The sequence below is a fragment of the Pan paniscus genome, chromosome 5 (genome assembly GCF_029289425.2).
Source record: "Pan paniscus chromosome 5, NHGRI_mPanPan1-v2.0_pri, whole genome shotgun sequence".
Classification (NCBI taxonomy): domain Eukaryota; kingdom Metazoa; phylum Chordata; class Mammalia; order Primates; family Hominidae; genus Pan; species Pan paniscus.
In genome coordinates, this window is record NC_073254.2 from 112,675,388 (window position 1) to 112,691,503 (window position 16,116).

The 16,116-nt window shown below is 33.4% G+C and overlaps 1 long non-coding RNA gene across 1 annotated transcript in view; it reads right to left on the reverse strand.

The window, feature by feature from the left end:
- Nucleotides 1-648: 648 nt before the first annotated feature.
- LOC134730612 (uncharacterized) overlaps nucleotides 649-16,116 on the reverse strand; it is a 140,561-nt gene continuing 125,093 nt past the window's right edge. The window contains exon 3 of the long non-coding RNA XR_010112476.1: nucleotides 649-4,987. This is a non-coding gene — a long non-coding RNA (uncharacterized LOC134730612). The remainder of the gene's footprint in view (nucleotides 4,988-16,116) is intronic.

A 16,116-nucleotide genomic window follows, 5' to 3' on the forward strand; every position in this document is an offset into this window, starting at 1 on the left:
GATTTTCAAGCATATTAGGACAAACAGAAGGTGGATAATAACTTTTTTCAGTGGGTACAAGAATGAATATTGAAAATAACTATTTTTCTTTCAATCAGTGCATTGTATTTTGTAGGACATAATAATAATATACAGTGGAGTCATGTTTCTCTGCTCGTCACTTCACATATAGAATCCCAAAATAACACCACCCAGCAAGCAATGTTATGTTTGTTTAGGCAGCAATATAATATGTTTCTTGAAGTTTAAAAGGCAACATATTTTGCATTTGTACATTCAATTTTAAATCAAAAATAAAGTTTGAGTGGGAAAAGATTGAATATCAGATCTTGATTATTTTTTGTCACTGGGCCAAAGCTTGGAAATCATCTCAAGTGGGCCTTTATTTCTACCTGCAGCCTCCAAGTATAATTGAATTGCTTGTTTAGGAGCTCTCACACCATTCAGTAAGGGGACGAAGGCAACAACTGACATTATAACCTACCAGGTATGCACAACTTCTCAGTGAATGTAGTAAATTAATGTATAAATAACAGTCAAAATTCAGACATTAGGTCAGAGTTTTATGCATATAAATGTTATATGAAGAAAAAGCGATGTTTTTTATATTTTCTTTTGATAAGTGAGACATATTGAATAACACTTTAGTTTTAGAAAAAATCTTAAAATTAGCATCTTTATTAGACTATCTTTATTTATAAGTACTATTTTCTTGATTCTTTGTTTAATTAAGAATAGTTATAAAACAAACTTTTATGGTTAATTTTTAAATGTATACAAAGATTTCAATAAAAATACATAAAAAGATTTTTATACAAATGTCTATGTATTTTTGCTTTAATACCCGGTAAAGAATACATATTGCTAATGAACACATTTTATAATGCTGTATATAATTCACAATAATCAGTAGTTGTTTATGATAATAAAGTGAGAATGTATTTTTCGAGGGAACGAGGAATAAACAAAATTTGAGATCAAATACACATTCTTAAATTTCATGGAACACTATTATCTGATTTCTATTGGTGTAGTGAAAAGTACACCTTCTCCTATCCATTTGCTCTCTTACCCACAGTATATATAGCTTACAAATGTTTCAAGACAAGATTGATTGACAATTCACAAATTTTCATAGGTCTACATCCAAATTGGTGCAATAAGAAAAGAACTATGTGCATGGCTCAGGATTCACATTGACAGCATTGTGTAGTTACATATCTTCAGACAAGTGAATAGCATTGTTGGTGACTCTGTGTGTGTGTGTGTGTGTGTGTGTGTGTGGTGTGTGGTAAAGCCCACTAGCGTGAAGCAGGACTTTCCTTTCATTGTGTCAGTTCTATTGGATTTTTATCTGTCATCTTAAAAAGCATAACGATCCTTATTTTAAGCCTGTCATTTGGCTTATTATAATTTCTGCAGTGGGCCTATCATTCCCATTGTTGGAAAAATATACAATTCTTTATTTGAAAACAATTTTACAAAGTTTTCACAGTTAAGTGTAAAACTATTATAAATTGAAAAGGCTCCTGGAACACGAATCAATGATACACAGATTAAACATCAGGACAGAGGTGGTTACAGAACATGAATGTTGCCCCCATTGTTTCAGTACTTATGGCAACAGACTTTTCATGTTCTGAGCTGTCAAACCTAATGTAGAGGCAGGTATGTCAGTAGAAATTCCAATGTCTGAAATCTATTCCTAAGCTATTTGGCTTTCTTAAAAAACATTCTAAAAAAAACCTAGTAACTTTTGGAGAGCACATGGAACTAAGAATAATGCAGGTCTGGTCTCCGAATTAGTTGTTAGAGTTGACAAAGTGTTAACTATGTAGCCTTACGAATTGCTCCATGGTACAAGGTACAAGAAATATTTTTTTGTTTCAAGTTTTTCAAAATCAAATTAAATCTGTCTCTGAGTTTCCACTTGAGAGAGTTCGTGAGGAGTCTGATATCAGTTCTGATTGCTCTCACTTTTCTTCCCCTGCCACCCCTGCATGCCTCCAGACCACCTTGGCTATCCCCAATGGTCTGTGTGCCTCCCATTCCTCCTTCTGCTAAACAGAGCAGCTGTCCCTGGTGTCATTCACCGTGTTCTGAGCACTGCTGCCTCAGAGAGCGTTGCTGCTGCCTTTATTCCATCCTGAGCAATTTCCTCTGATGTCCTGCTTCCCCCGAAATGAGTCTGCTTGGGAGCGGGATTCTGTCCTCTGCCACTTGCAAATCCCTCAAATCCAGACAAATGTCTACTGTACAGAAGGCCAAAGATTTAACAACTCAAGGAAAAAAAAAAATTCCAACCGCCCTTCCTGTAAGGGCAGGAGTGGGAGGGGATTATGTTTTCATCATTATTTTTTGAGTCTATAGCAGAAAAAAAAAGACAATATACCAATTAATTCACCACTGATTCTTTTTGGCACAAAAATCACGTGACTCTTCTATTTTCATCTTGCTTTTTTTCTCACTTCCCCTATGGAGCTGCGACTTTAGTTAAGGAAGAATGCTTCTCTTTCCTTCTTTGGTTGCTGTACAGTTTCCACATTTCTTCTGCATATTTTGATCCCTCTGGTCCCTTAAATCTCTGTGACTTGCAGACAGACACTGCTTCCACAGCTCATATAAGAAGGTTTGATTTAGATAAAAATCTTAAAAAAGAATAACTATGCCGAACCTAACATCAAACTGGCTTCTTACTCCTCTTCACTCTCAAGCCCTTAAAAGCAAGCATCCTATCAAACAATTAAGTCCTGAATTCTTTACTATTTCTTATCACTACTTTGCCAAAGTTGAGGTTACAATATGGGAAAGAAAGAGCAATGATTGCTGCATAGAAAACCAATAGTCAAGATTATGTTGAATAATTAATAATAATAAGGGTCTAAGCGAAGGATTTCACTAGGGGCTGGAACTGTAAGAGACAATCTGATATAGAAAGTTTTTGTTCATTTTAAGCAAGATGAAACATTTTAAAAAATGTCTCTGTACTTCAATTGAAATAAAAAATGTTAAAATACATTTGAAGAGCAGGTTTATTTGTTAGTTATGGTGATGACAAGCTTAAGTCAACATGCAATTAATCTCAATATTGTTTATCTGCTATTGAGGAACAAAGTTAAGAATTATGTGGTTTAGTTTCTGTATTAAGGGCACACATTAAAATTTAGAGTTGAATATGTAGGTGGCAATGAATGAATAAAACATCTTGCCCAATGTGTTATTGGATTTTGCTCCTAGTCACTTCTTTATAAATTCTAAACTTAGACACCAGCAGTAAAACAAACTTTTCCTTTATCTGTCTAAGCCTAATGCTGATTTACCTTCACTTTAACAAGATGATTCCCATTTTGGCATTAAATCAAAGAAATGAAATTCCACAGGACTTAGGTAGGACTTTATGAAATGCTATTGGATTGTTCTCAAGTGTTGCCTTAATATAAATAACAGTTGAATCACCTAACCTCAAATCCACATTTACCTATCTTAAATAAAAACAATCTTAGAATTTCAAGATTTATCTATAGTGATAGATAAAATAAAACACATCAATTTCTCCAATTCAGTGACTTGAATTTATTTCTGTTGGAAAAGCAAATTTTGCAATTATCTCTTATAGATATAACTACTTTGCCTCTGATAGAATTAGCAAAGTAGCATGCCAGGAGGTCTGAAACTATAGGAAAATGTGGCAAAGAATCAAGAAGTAGCATGGCATTTTTGAATTTAAGGATATTATTAATGATGTGTATATGGATGGAGTCACAAAGACTTCAAGTATTGGTAATAAATGAAAGCTTTGTAAGAAGGACTGAGTAAGGATTGATGATGCTTTAATGAATAAAGAAAATATTGCCTCTTTTTCTCCAGACTAAGGTTTGTTTAGTTTTGTCTCTGCATAATACCCCAGTTAAAACAAATGTTTTGACTAAGACCCAGGTATGGGCTAAATTGATTTATGGCGAGAGCAGAAACCAAGATACTGGTGCCAAAATAGTGGTAAGATAATAAAACAGTAAGCTTGAACGGAATCCAGATTGCTCAAATATGATTTGAAAGGAAACTGTTGATAAGCTAAGATAGACCACAAAGGCTGGTCACAGGTTCCACTATTAGCAAGAATTATGGGACTCAGAGTCATTTTTAGGTTGATTTCACTCGTTTTCTATCTGCTCATTCAAATGGAATACCCCAAATTGAGAATATACAAATAGTCCCCATACCTTGTGTTCCTTGTTTGTTATGAAGAATGTTTTAAATTCAGTTGTCAATCCACAGCTTTGCAGAGCACAGAACCATTAGGCTTACTGCCACTTAGGCTAGTGAAGGCAGCGCCAGCATACAGTAACCGCCATACCTCATAAAGAAATCCTTGCCTCCATAACACTACATATTTCTGAGTTCTAGTTCTACTGCTTCATTGGGCATACAAAATATCTGACTATGGATCCCCACAGCTGTTTCTCATAATAAAACAAGACTCAAATGTTTTCATATTTTGGAAATACTCTCCTCACAAGAAGAGTAGCTGGACTTCAGAGTGCCAATTCTCATCCCCCGAGGTTTGACTTATTTTGACACCTTTTAATGATCAATTTCATTTCACCATTGTTGGCTGCATTACAGCACAATCCAGACCCAAGCATAAATTGTGGCTTCTCCCTTTATGTCCCACTTTGCAGTTTAAGTCAAGCTGGAATATCTAAAACCTAGTGACATAGAAAGGGGAATAAATATGAAGAGAATATGCATCTTAACGAGGTGCTTTACAAAATGCAGGTTACTACTGTCACTTTGTCATTCATTCCAAGGGCACTGTCTCTTTAATCCCAGCCTGCTCCGTGTGACACTGGTCATCTTCCTCCGTTGCCAAAAATTCCCTTCAACGTAGGTAGACCACTCAAAGTCCAGACTTCAAAACAAAAGCCGAGATAAATTACAGGATTCATCTGACAAACCCCTTAGTTCCTCTGTGCTTTGATTGCCTCACCTGTAAAATGGCATGGAATTAAATAAACATACTCTTCAGAAAGAAATAAAACAAGCCATGACTAATTGAAGATTTTGGATGGTACAAGCAGATTCATCATTAAAAATAATGCTAAAAGTGTTTTAATGTAGTCAACTTCAAAACATTTGTTTAATATGAACATTCTATGCTTAATGTTAAATATTAAGCAAATATAAACTCAGAACTACATAACAGTCTTTTAAGTAGAGACTACCATCATCAGCTAGTATATTCACAGGCAGAGATAGCCACTGAGAACCAAAAGGGCAGTTGTCATGCCCGGAATCATGCGGAGCTAAACTTTAGGAAAAACACATAACCATTTTACATAGACAATAGAAGGTGAGATGACTGCAAGGTGGTCAGTCAATCTGCCACTGTGTATAAACTGCAAGAACTTGGATAGTCAGAATGTTGGACTTACCTTTCAATCTCTGGTCATAGATAAAGCCTTGTTTCTCTGGCTATGATATTCTATTTGGGGTAGAGCTGGGAGACAGGACCATTGGGTTTCTGACTTCTTCTGGGTCTGAGGCTTCCATCCTCTCAGGCATGTCCATCTGACCCACTTACTTCAGCACTAAAATGACATATTCCTAGTCCCTGGAGTACTGATTGATTCCCTCTCCCTGGCACCACTCTCTTTTCTCAACCCAAATATTATAGAAAAGTCAGCACCTGCTGCAAGGACCAACTTGTTGAGCAGCACTTTGTTCTAACATCTACCCTCTTGAACTTCTGGGATTCTACTCAGAAAGTATTGGACTAAATGAACACAGTCAGTAAGTTCCGAGCAAACATTACATGTGGGAATTCCATTCCCATTTTGTCACTTACTGGCTGTGATGCCTAGAGCATACTTTGACCTCTCTGACCTCAAACGTCATCATCACAAAACAGAAAATAACAGTAACTATCTAATAGTGTTATGGTGATGAAATAATGCCATGGAAATGATGCTAGATAAAATTCTTAGCCTTGTGTCTAACAGAGAGTAAATTCTCAATCAATGATAGCTAACATTTTCTAGCAGAATAAAAAGCCCTATCTCAGTGGTTCCTCTTTATTTAGCGTCCCTCCTTCACCTCCTTTGGTCCAATGGTCCAGGTACTTATGTTTTTATGTTTTAAGCTACAATGTGAGTTGGGAAATGATAACTAGAGTCATTATCTAACCTCACAATACCACACAGAGGTTTGCCTTAAAAATATTAACTTTTATAAATTTATTCCCAAAGCATAAACATGCCATTTTATTTTTTTGACTAAAAGGAAACATAAGCTAGTACCACAGCCTGTCTGGCATTTTTTAAATGCATAAACATGTGTTTACTATTGTGTAAAACAGCTGTAATTTATTTGACTGTCATTGATTAATTCTAGTTATGTTTGGTATATGTCCTTCATGCACAGTCACAAAGAATTTACTTATATGCTTTTGTATGATTTTTTCAATTGTCCTAAGAAAGCAATTATGTGTGGAAATTTTCTTCTTCCTTTTAACTTCATTATTGTTTAGAAAAGCAATTGAATCACTCAAAGTGGTTATGGATTCTATAATCTACCAAATTCATGAAGATGGTATTATATCTTTAAATGTGTCAAAATTTAGAAGGAGATTAACTGCTTCAAGTCATCATTTTATTGCTATTTTAGTGCATTTACAAAAGTCTACTGATGTTTCTGATGCTATAAATATAGGATGTGAGATATATTACTATTCCAACTTTAAAAGAAAGGAAAATTAAAGAACTTGGTGAATCAAAATGAGTCACTGGGGACTGCTAAGAAAAGAATATATGCAGACATCATTTTGGTACTTTTTTCCCCTTTCTAATGTCTTTTCTCTCATCTTTTTCCTTCCTGAATTCATTTATTGCTACACCTTCTTATATATTTATTTCTTTTTTTAAATCATCATAGCTCAGTATTTTTCTAAAAATCAAATTGCCATTTTAATAGTGATTTAAGAAAAACTCCAAGGTATATGTATATAATACTATTTTAATGACTTTTCTGTTCATTTTCTGATAGAGAAACTCAATTTTTATAAAGACTGTAATTGTGTTGATCTGGCTACTGTTGAGCTCATAAAAGTAAGATTCTTGGGTAGCTTGCAAATTAATATGCCAGTCCAGATTTTTTTGGCATAATAAGAACATCTTTTATGTGTCAGAACAGGTTTTGATTATAACTAAATAAGTGAAAGAACAAGTATGTTGATAGGGTGACCTTTATCAAAAAGTTTGAGATTAATGATCCAAAGTACTTTTAGAGCAGGCAAAAGTTAAATAAGAATAAAATGTGTGAGTCAGAGGACTACCTGACTGTATAATTCAAATAAATAGCAATGTTTATGTTTGAATAAAAATAGCAATTTCAAAAACAAAATGAAAACAAAAGTCCATAAATATGAAATGTCCTCACTTAATGCTTTTTTTTCCCCTGCTAAGAATAATCAAGATTACTATTTGGCTAACTCAGGCCTTATAATCACAGATATTTTTGTTCCATAAGAAATTAGGGCATTTGGAAACACAGCATTTATAATGGCTTATAGCTAGCTCATAGAAAGCATTCTTTATTTTTTCATTTATTGTTAGTGATAGCAAACAGTATAATGTTCATTTTGCAAATGTAATATAAACAAGAAATTAAAACAGACTTATTTGTATGTTTTGGTCAAATTTTAGATAGTATATTCTGGTATCATAGTAGAATGCAACATTTTCAAGGTAGACTATGTCCAGGAGACATTGTACTTAAGCCCCTTTCCAAGGAAATAAAATACAATACAACTCTATTTAAAAATAAAATATTAGAAACTCCCTATCTGCATATTATTGAATTTGGTTTTGTAAATGATGCAGGAAAGCAGTTCACCTCAACATCTTATAGATCTTTTTTGTGGAACTGTTTTTGTTAATTTTTTTTCATGTTATACTTTCTATCTGGTATGCTTTTCGCCCCCAACTATTTCCTCACCATTTCTCTCTCCTTCTCCATGCACTTTCATTTTTAAAGGCAAAATCCAGTGCCATATCTTTTATAAAAACTTATTTGAACTTCCTCCTGTCATATATATTTACTTATTTTAATTATTCATTGTAATTTATTCATATTCTCTCTTAGAGTGCTATTAGACTCATAAGAATCATCTCAGTGCCTTATGAGATTACAGTGTTTCATTGGAGTGCAATGTTTAGGAGGATGTAAGCCTTGGTACTTTGTTTATGGCAGGTAATCAGTACTTATTGAGTGCAGATGACATAGTGCAGATCATACCTCACGGTCTGGAGGCTTTGCCTGAATCTATCATTATCTTGTATGTAGTAATAAATGAATAACAAAAACTTATTACATGTATGCATGCATATACTTACACAATCACTTACAATACTGACAATTTGGTACTGATGACAGTGTTAGGTAGGTAGTTATTTAATTTGGTCACTGAAACTGATGAAATTACTTCTTGACTGTCATTATTTTAACATTTTATTCATAGTAATTTGAATTGGTTTCTTAAAGTTTATTTAACAAGTATTAAAATTCAGTATTAAAATACAGTCATCAGATTTTACTATATATCAGGACAATGCTTCAAAAAAATCTATGACAAACTAAATGGTAATCAAGCATATACTATATTTGTTCTTATGTCCAGTAGGGTATTTGGCCTAATTTCCATAGGTTTCACATAAATAGAAATGGAAAAAAATTATGAATGTAAAATATATGAATTATTTTTAATTAATACTAGTACACCACCACAATTACCGGAAGTTGTAAATATTGAATAAAATGTAATCTACTTTAAACTTTCATGAAACTATAGAAATGTCAACCTTGAGTCTTCAATAGTTATGCCTAAATAGAATATTGAAATTTCTACTTCGGACATAGTCTTCATTGCTATAGCAATAGTTTAATCATATAGTCAGTCACAAGATAGAATTTTATAACTATGGACACATGGCTACTCCCTTAATTCATTCTCCGTTCCTTCCAAGTATGCAAGGACAGTGCCAGAACCATAATGAGAAAATGTTAATGAAAGAACATCATGCAAGAACACAGGCTATTATCTCCACAGGATTCTCAGAGTTATCTGAAGTCACAGAGTGGTATAAATTCTGTAACACAGAGAAGCTGAAGTACTGCTGAGAATGTTCCATATTACCAATAGAAAATAGGACAATGGAAAGCAGAATCCATACTTTATCTATATCATCTGCACTCAATAAATACTGAGTCAAATTCTTGTTTTATTTTTTTCCTTATGACAAACAATTAATTGGATGTTTCCATTTTGTGGAACTGGGAGTTTTATTCATATTGAAATTCACAATCATGGCTTTTCATATGGAAATTTCTAGTTCTCAAGTATAGAAGGATAAAAATTTAGCTTTTACTATTTCAAACTTTGTAAAGAGAGACCAGATCTTACTATTACATAACGCATAATGCATCCTTTACAAAGATTTCAGATTGGAAGGAAAAATTATTTACCAAAAATATTGTGATGATTTCTTTGAAAACAAGGGCAGTATTTTATAATTGAGTCATAATGGATCTAAATATCTATAAAAGATATCTTAAGTCATATGCTTAATATTATGTTGTATAATATATTATTAATAGTATCAATATACCACTTACTAGTCCCCTAATTTATCTCCTGTCTCATAATCATGCTTTAGCTTAAGCTTCCTTTATCCTGGATAGTGCATTACCCACACTGTCTTAAAACTATTAGCTTTGTCTTATTATATTACAGTAATGAAATAAAGAGTTATTAACTAATGAATACAGAAGAATGGCAAGCCTATGTTTTAAGTTGTTTTCTTAACTTTATATTTGCATATTGCACATTGAATAGTAGACACTTAAAATCATACCAGAATTGTTGGGATGAAAGGGCATGTAAAAGTCATTTAGCCAAGCAATTTATAACTTTACTCTACCAGCAGAAATTTTTTATTTAAATAAAATTGGATATAGAACCCCAAAATACAAAACAGATGGGAAGTGTAGCAGCTCTGGTCTAAGAGAAAGAAGCAAGCTTGGCCTCATCCCCTGCAGTAGAACTCTGTAGTGCCCCAGCTTGGTGACCGTTGATCTGGTTAATTTGCCCAATCTGTTCAAAGTCTTTTTAAAACCATTTGTTTGACAGATGATAATACTGCCTCTTCTACAATATTTCCAGAAACAAAGGACTTGGTAACTTATAACAGAGGCAATTTTGAGGGGTAAGGAATGTATCCATTATTATAAAAAGTGATGAAATATATTAAATAAATAATATAAAATAAGAATGTATCATATAGTAAACATCCAAATAACATTTTCTCTTTATCTTATTCTTGTTATCTTTGTTGGTTATTTTGTAAAATAATCCTTCAAATATTTGCTGACACTTAGCCCTATACCCCAGATCACTCTAGGCAGAAATAAACTTCAATAAGATTGTTAAAACTTTCCTTCTGGAGGAGTGAAGTATGTTCTGGTCCCTGCTTTGATATCCCTCATTGATGCTGTGTTCAGGAGAAAGGGTAGCTCTGTCCTTTGGTTGTGGCCATGGAACAAAATGAAATCATATAGCAAAAGGTACATGAAGTTTGAGTTCTGATTAAAGCAGCTCCAGGGAAATATAAAGTGACTAATATTTTCAAGTCTTGGGGTCAGACAGAGATTGAAAACCAGACTCAAAGCAAGGGGGACTGAAAAGGGAAATAGATAAGACAAAGAAAAACACTTTGGGAAACAAAATATATAGAGATCAAAAGTTAAATCCCTGTAAAGAAGGGGAAAAACATGTTATGAAGGACTTCATCCCATGAAGAAGGAACATGCTAATTAAGTATGATAATATGTTTATATGTTCCATCTACTCTGAGAATCATCAGTGTAACAATAAGAGTCTTTCCAATCCATATAGTTATCAGTAGTCATACTTGCCACCCACTTGCTTTGGATAGTAACTCTGACATTGAAGTTGTCAGCCCAGTACTTTTCAATCTGCAGTAGTGCCATTTGTACAAATAAAATATTTCCCATCTATAACCCCAATCCTCCCTTGTCATGAATTCTCAACTGATTTACTGGCATCAAGTCCTGTTCTATCTACTTTCATTTATGCCACCATTGCTTTCTCAGGAAGTGAGGTTGGAGCTTACCTCATACGGAGAAAAATACCAAAAGTGGTTATATTTTCAATATTTAAGAATAAGCAAACAAAAATAACAACAGAAAATCCAGGAGCAATTTAAGTCTTGTGAGAGACACTGGGACACAGGAGAAAGACCAAAGCACAGATGAGGATGGGGAAGAGCATCATTTCATCAGTGTTACCACTGGTACCTATGGAACATTAACTATCTATTAGGTCTCTTGCTTGACTCCGAGTTTTGGACATTAAAATACCTATTTTAATTATTAATACTCTATACATTTTATAAGTGAGTAAATAGAATTGAGTGCTGGAGAAGTCCAATATCACAGAGCTAGTAAGTGGTAAAAAGCCAAAATTATAAAACAGTCTGACTTCCGAAGCTCAAACTTTCAATTAAGACTTTTAACTTTGAAAAATGAGCTAATACCTAAAACAGAAGAAAATTGTACATAACTTACATTTTCTCGTCTGAAAAAGTAAAAATATTTGAAATCTAAAATAAGAGATAAAAATTGATAAAATAAAAAACTTAAAGAAAGTGGGACCTGGGGGAGAGGTAGGCTGGAAAAAAGGGAGGAGAAAATGTAAGAATAGGCTATAAAGGCAAAAGCATAATTATGAATTGCCAGCTATATTAGGAATGCCTAAATCAGAACTGGTATGCATAAACTTAAGTATATGATAAGGAGAGCTGGGAAGATGTTCCAGGATGTAAGAAATGGGTAAAAGTTTTTTTAAAAAATCGGAGATTTAGTACTAAAAAGAAATGAGCTATCAAGCCAGGAAAAGCATGTGGTACTTTAAATGCATATTACTAAGTGAAAGAAGCCAATCTGAAAAGGCTACATACTGTATCATTCTAACTATATGGCATTCTGGAAAAGCAAAACTATGGAAACAGTGAAAACATTAGTGTTTGCTGGAGGATAATGGGGGCCAGGATGAACAGGCAGAGCACAGAGGATGTTTAGGCAATGAAAATACTCTATAGACTATAACGGGGAATGCATGCCATTATACATTTGTCCAAAGTCACAGAATGCATGTACAACACCAAGAGTGAGCCCTAATGCAAACTATAGGCTTTGGATGATAATGATGTATCAATGTAGGTTCATTAATTGTTATACCTGCACTACACTGGTGGGGGATATAGGTAATAAGAAAGGTACAGGTAGAGGACAGAAGGTATAAGGGAAATCTCTGTACTTTTCTCTCAATTTTGCTATGAATTTAAGATTGCTCTAAAAAATAAAATCTTTAGTAAAAGAATTTTAAAAATCAGAGATAAGACAGAAAACAGAGATAAATAATGTAAATTTAATTCTCACATTTGACAAGAACCAACAGAACAGAAATGATAATCAAGAACATTATAGGAGACAGGTCACCTGAAACAAAAAAAATTGAATAATACAGTATGAATTCTTCATCATATATCATAAAATTAAATTAAATAGGAATTTAGACACACCAGAGTAAATTATTTTACCTGAGTCACCCAAAAGAGTACCCAAATCAGACTGACTTGACTTTATTTGAAAGAAAAAGTTTTGAGTTCCAAAGGTTATATAACAACCATTAATTGCCATTAATATAGAAAAGAAAAGATAACGATAGATGTAAAAAGGCTGAAAAAGTAAAATTTAACCGCACAGTTTTCTTGAATCAAAGGAACATTTTTAGTCATAGAGAATCAAAATAAGGACAGCAGAACCAGATGAATAATAATACGATAGGATCAATAATGAGAATTGAAATCATTCAATGTGAAGTTGAGCCTAATTTATTATTATAAATATGAATAAAACTATGCCATTGTCAAAAATAATTCTATTTATTGCATAAATATAGTAGCATGATGAGAATTAGTTTGGAGTATATTCTTCCATATGTTAGTTACAAATGTCTGGAATTCAGAAAATCTAGTAAACCCAAAGCATATTTATATTCTCACATTTGCTAGGAGGAAATCAATAGATGGTGTTTATATTTTGAAGTCTATATTAGAGAAGTACAGATGTGTATAATCCGTTGTTAAGGAAGTGACTAGTTGAAATAAATAAGTAAGGATACATATGTCCTTAATCACTAGAAAAAAAAATGAAATAAGGAAAGAAGATTGAGAACTACTGACAACACAAAAAAGAAAAAGCACACTGATGCATAAAAATCACAATATATAAATGAAAATAAAATTGTATAAGTAATATTCAAGTTTAAAAACAATCTTAGATCTGGTTCAAAAATATAAATTGGGAAGAAAAGTAAAAGATTAACAGTAGAAAGATGGCTATTAGGAAGCCAGGCAAATATTTTTTAATGTCAATGTTCATTATCGGCATAGGTATTACAAAATAAACACTGTCAAATAATTTTTGTGTGTCACCTAGTTTTTTTCTAGTCTATGCTGTGATAACAAGAAAATGCTAGTGGTTTACAAAATCTGTATTGCATGTGAAAAATGATTCTGCTCTTCCACACTTGGCTTCATCATTCTAAGGTGCAGAATAAAGTAGCAGACCTTATCTGTAACATGTTCTTGTGCTAGAGGGAAAAAGTGTACGGGAGTAATACAACAGCTCTTAAAGCTTTGCTCAGTTCTTAACGCTCACTTTTCATTGCTGAAGCAAGTTACATGGTCAAGTCTTAAATACATAAGTTGGAAAAGGCACACAAAAGTGCCCACTGGAAGAGGCACTGCACATGAAAAAGCAAGAATCACTCAAAATCAACTACTCATTGGTAAACAACAAAATCATTTAATACCCACACACACACACACACACACACACACTTTCAATAATGGAGATCATAACACATTGCACTGCACAACACATGGTAAAGAGAGTGAGTGAAGAATCCTCTTACCTAGGAGGCAGTAAATAATTTTGGACAGTAATAAAACTTCTCATAGTAGTAAAAATGTCAAAAAAAGGCAAATGTCATGAAAGGTCAGTTATCAATATGTATCAAAGTCTTTACAGTTCTTCAACCTCTTGAACTAGTAGTTATTTTCCTGGAATTTGATCCAAATGGAAACAATAATGGGATAGATATTCATAAATAATGATTTAGCATAATTTAGGAGTAAATTAAAATATTATTCATAGTAATAGATCCTTAGCTAGATAAATTATATTTTCATGTGACTGGTTAGCCTTTAAATTTATTTAATGATATACAATATCATATATATATACACACACACACACACACAAATGTTCCCTGATATCTGTTAAGTGTGTGTGTGTGTCTGTGTGTGTGTGTGTTTTCATCATCAAAGAGATTTGTAAGTTTACCAATGAGTAGTTGAATTTGGATTGATTCTTGATTTCTCATTTTTGATCTTCCTAATACAAAATTATTTGTTTTGCAAGTTGGAATTAACAAATAAGGGGCTCATGTTAGTTATTCAATAAATAATGAGTTTAAATCAACAAAGATAAAAAAGGCAAAGGAGGGTGTTACATAATGGAAAGGGGTTCAGTTCAACAAGAAGACCTTGTTGTTCTAAATATAACTGCACCCAACACAGGAGCACTCAGATTCATAAAGCAAGTTCTTACAGGCCTACCAAGAGATTTAGATAAACACACAATAGTGGGAGACTTTAATACCACACTCTCAGTATTAGACAGATCATCAAGGCAGAAAACTAAGATATTTGGGGCCCCAACTCAACACTTGACCAAATGGACCTAATAGACATCTAAAGAACTGTCCACTCCAAAATAACAGAATATACATTCTTCTCATCTGCACATGGCACATACTCTAAAATCGATCACCCAATCAGCCATAAGAAAATCCTCAGCAAATTAAAAAATTATAATAATACCAAAGACATTCTCAGACCACAAAGCAATAAATATAGAAATCAATACTAAGAATATCACTCAAAATCATGCAACTACATGGAAATTAAACAACCTGCTCCTGAATGACTTTTGAGTAAACCATGAAATTAAGGCAAAAATCAAGAAATTTTGTGAAAATAATGAGAAGAAAGATACAGCACACAAGAATCTCTGGGGCACAGCTAAAGCAGTGTAAGAAGGAAAGATTATAGTGCTAAATACCCACATCAAAAAGTTAGAAAGATCTCAAACTAGCAACCTAACATCACACCTAGAAGAGCAAGAGAAACAAGAGCAAACCAACCCCAGAGCTAGCAGAAGATAAGAAACAACCAAAATCAGAGCTGAACTGAGGGGGATTGAGATGTGAAAAAGCATACAAAAGATTAATGAGCCCAGGAATCGATTTTTGATAGAATAAATATGATCGATAGACTACTAGCTAGACTAATGAAGAAAAAAAGAGAAAAGAACCAAAACCCCACAATCAGAAATGACAAAGGGGACATTACTGTTGACCTCACAGATACACAAAAAACCCTCAAAGGCAATTAGAATACTTCTATGCACACAAGCTAGAACACCTAAAATAAATCCATAAATACCTGGAAATATACCACTTCCCAAGACTGAACCAGGAAGAAACTGAATCCCTGGACAGAACAATAATGAGGTCTAAAATAGAATCAGTAACAAAAAGCCTACCAACCAGAAAACCTGAGGACCAGACGTATTCACAGTCAAATTCTACCAGATGTATAAAGAAAAGCTGGTAACATTCTTACTGATATGATTCTAAAAACTTGAGAAGGGATTTCTCTCTAACTCATGATATGAGGCCAGCATCATTGTGATATCAAAACCTGGCAGAGACACAACAAAAAAGAAAGCTTTGGGCCAATATCCTCGAAGAACTTCGATGCAAAAATTTTCAGCAAAACACTAGCAAACTGTATTCAGCAGCACATCAAAAAGCTAATTCACCATGACCAAGTAGGCTTTTTCCCTGGGATGCAAGGTTGTTCAACACACACAAATCAATAAATGTGATTCATCACACACACAGTACTAAAG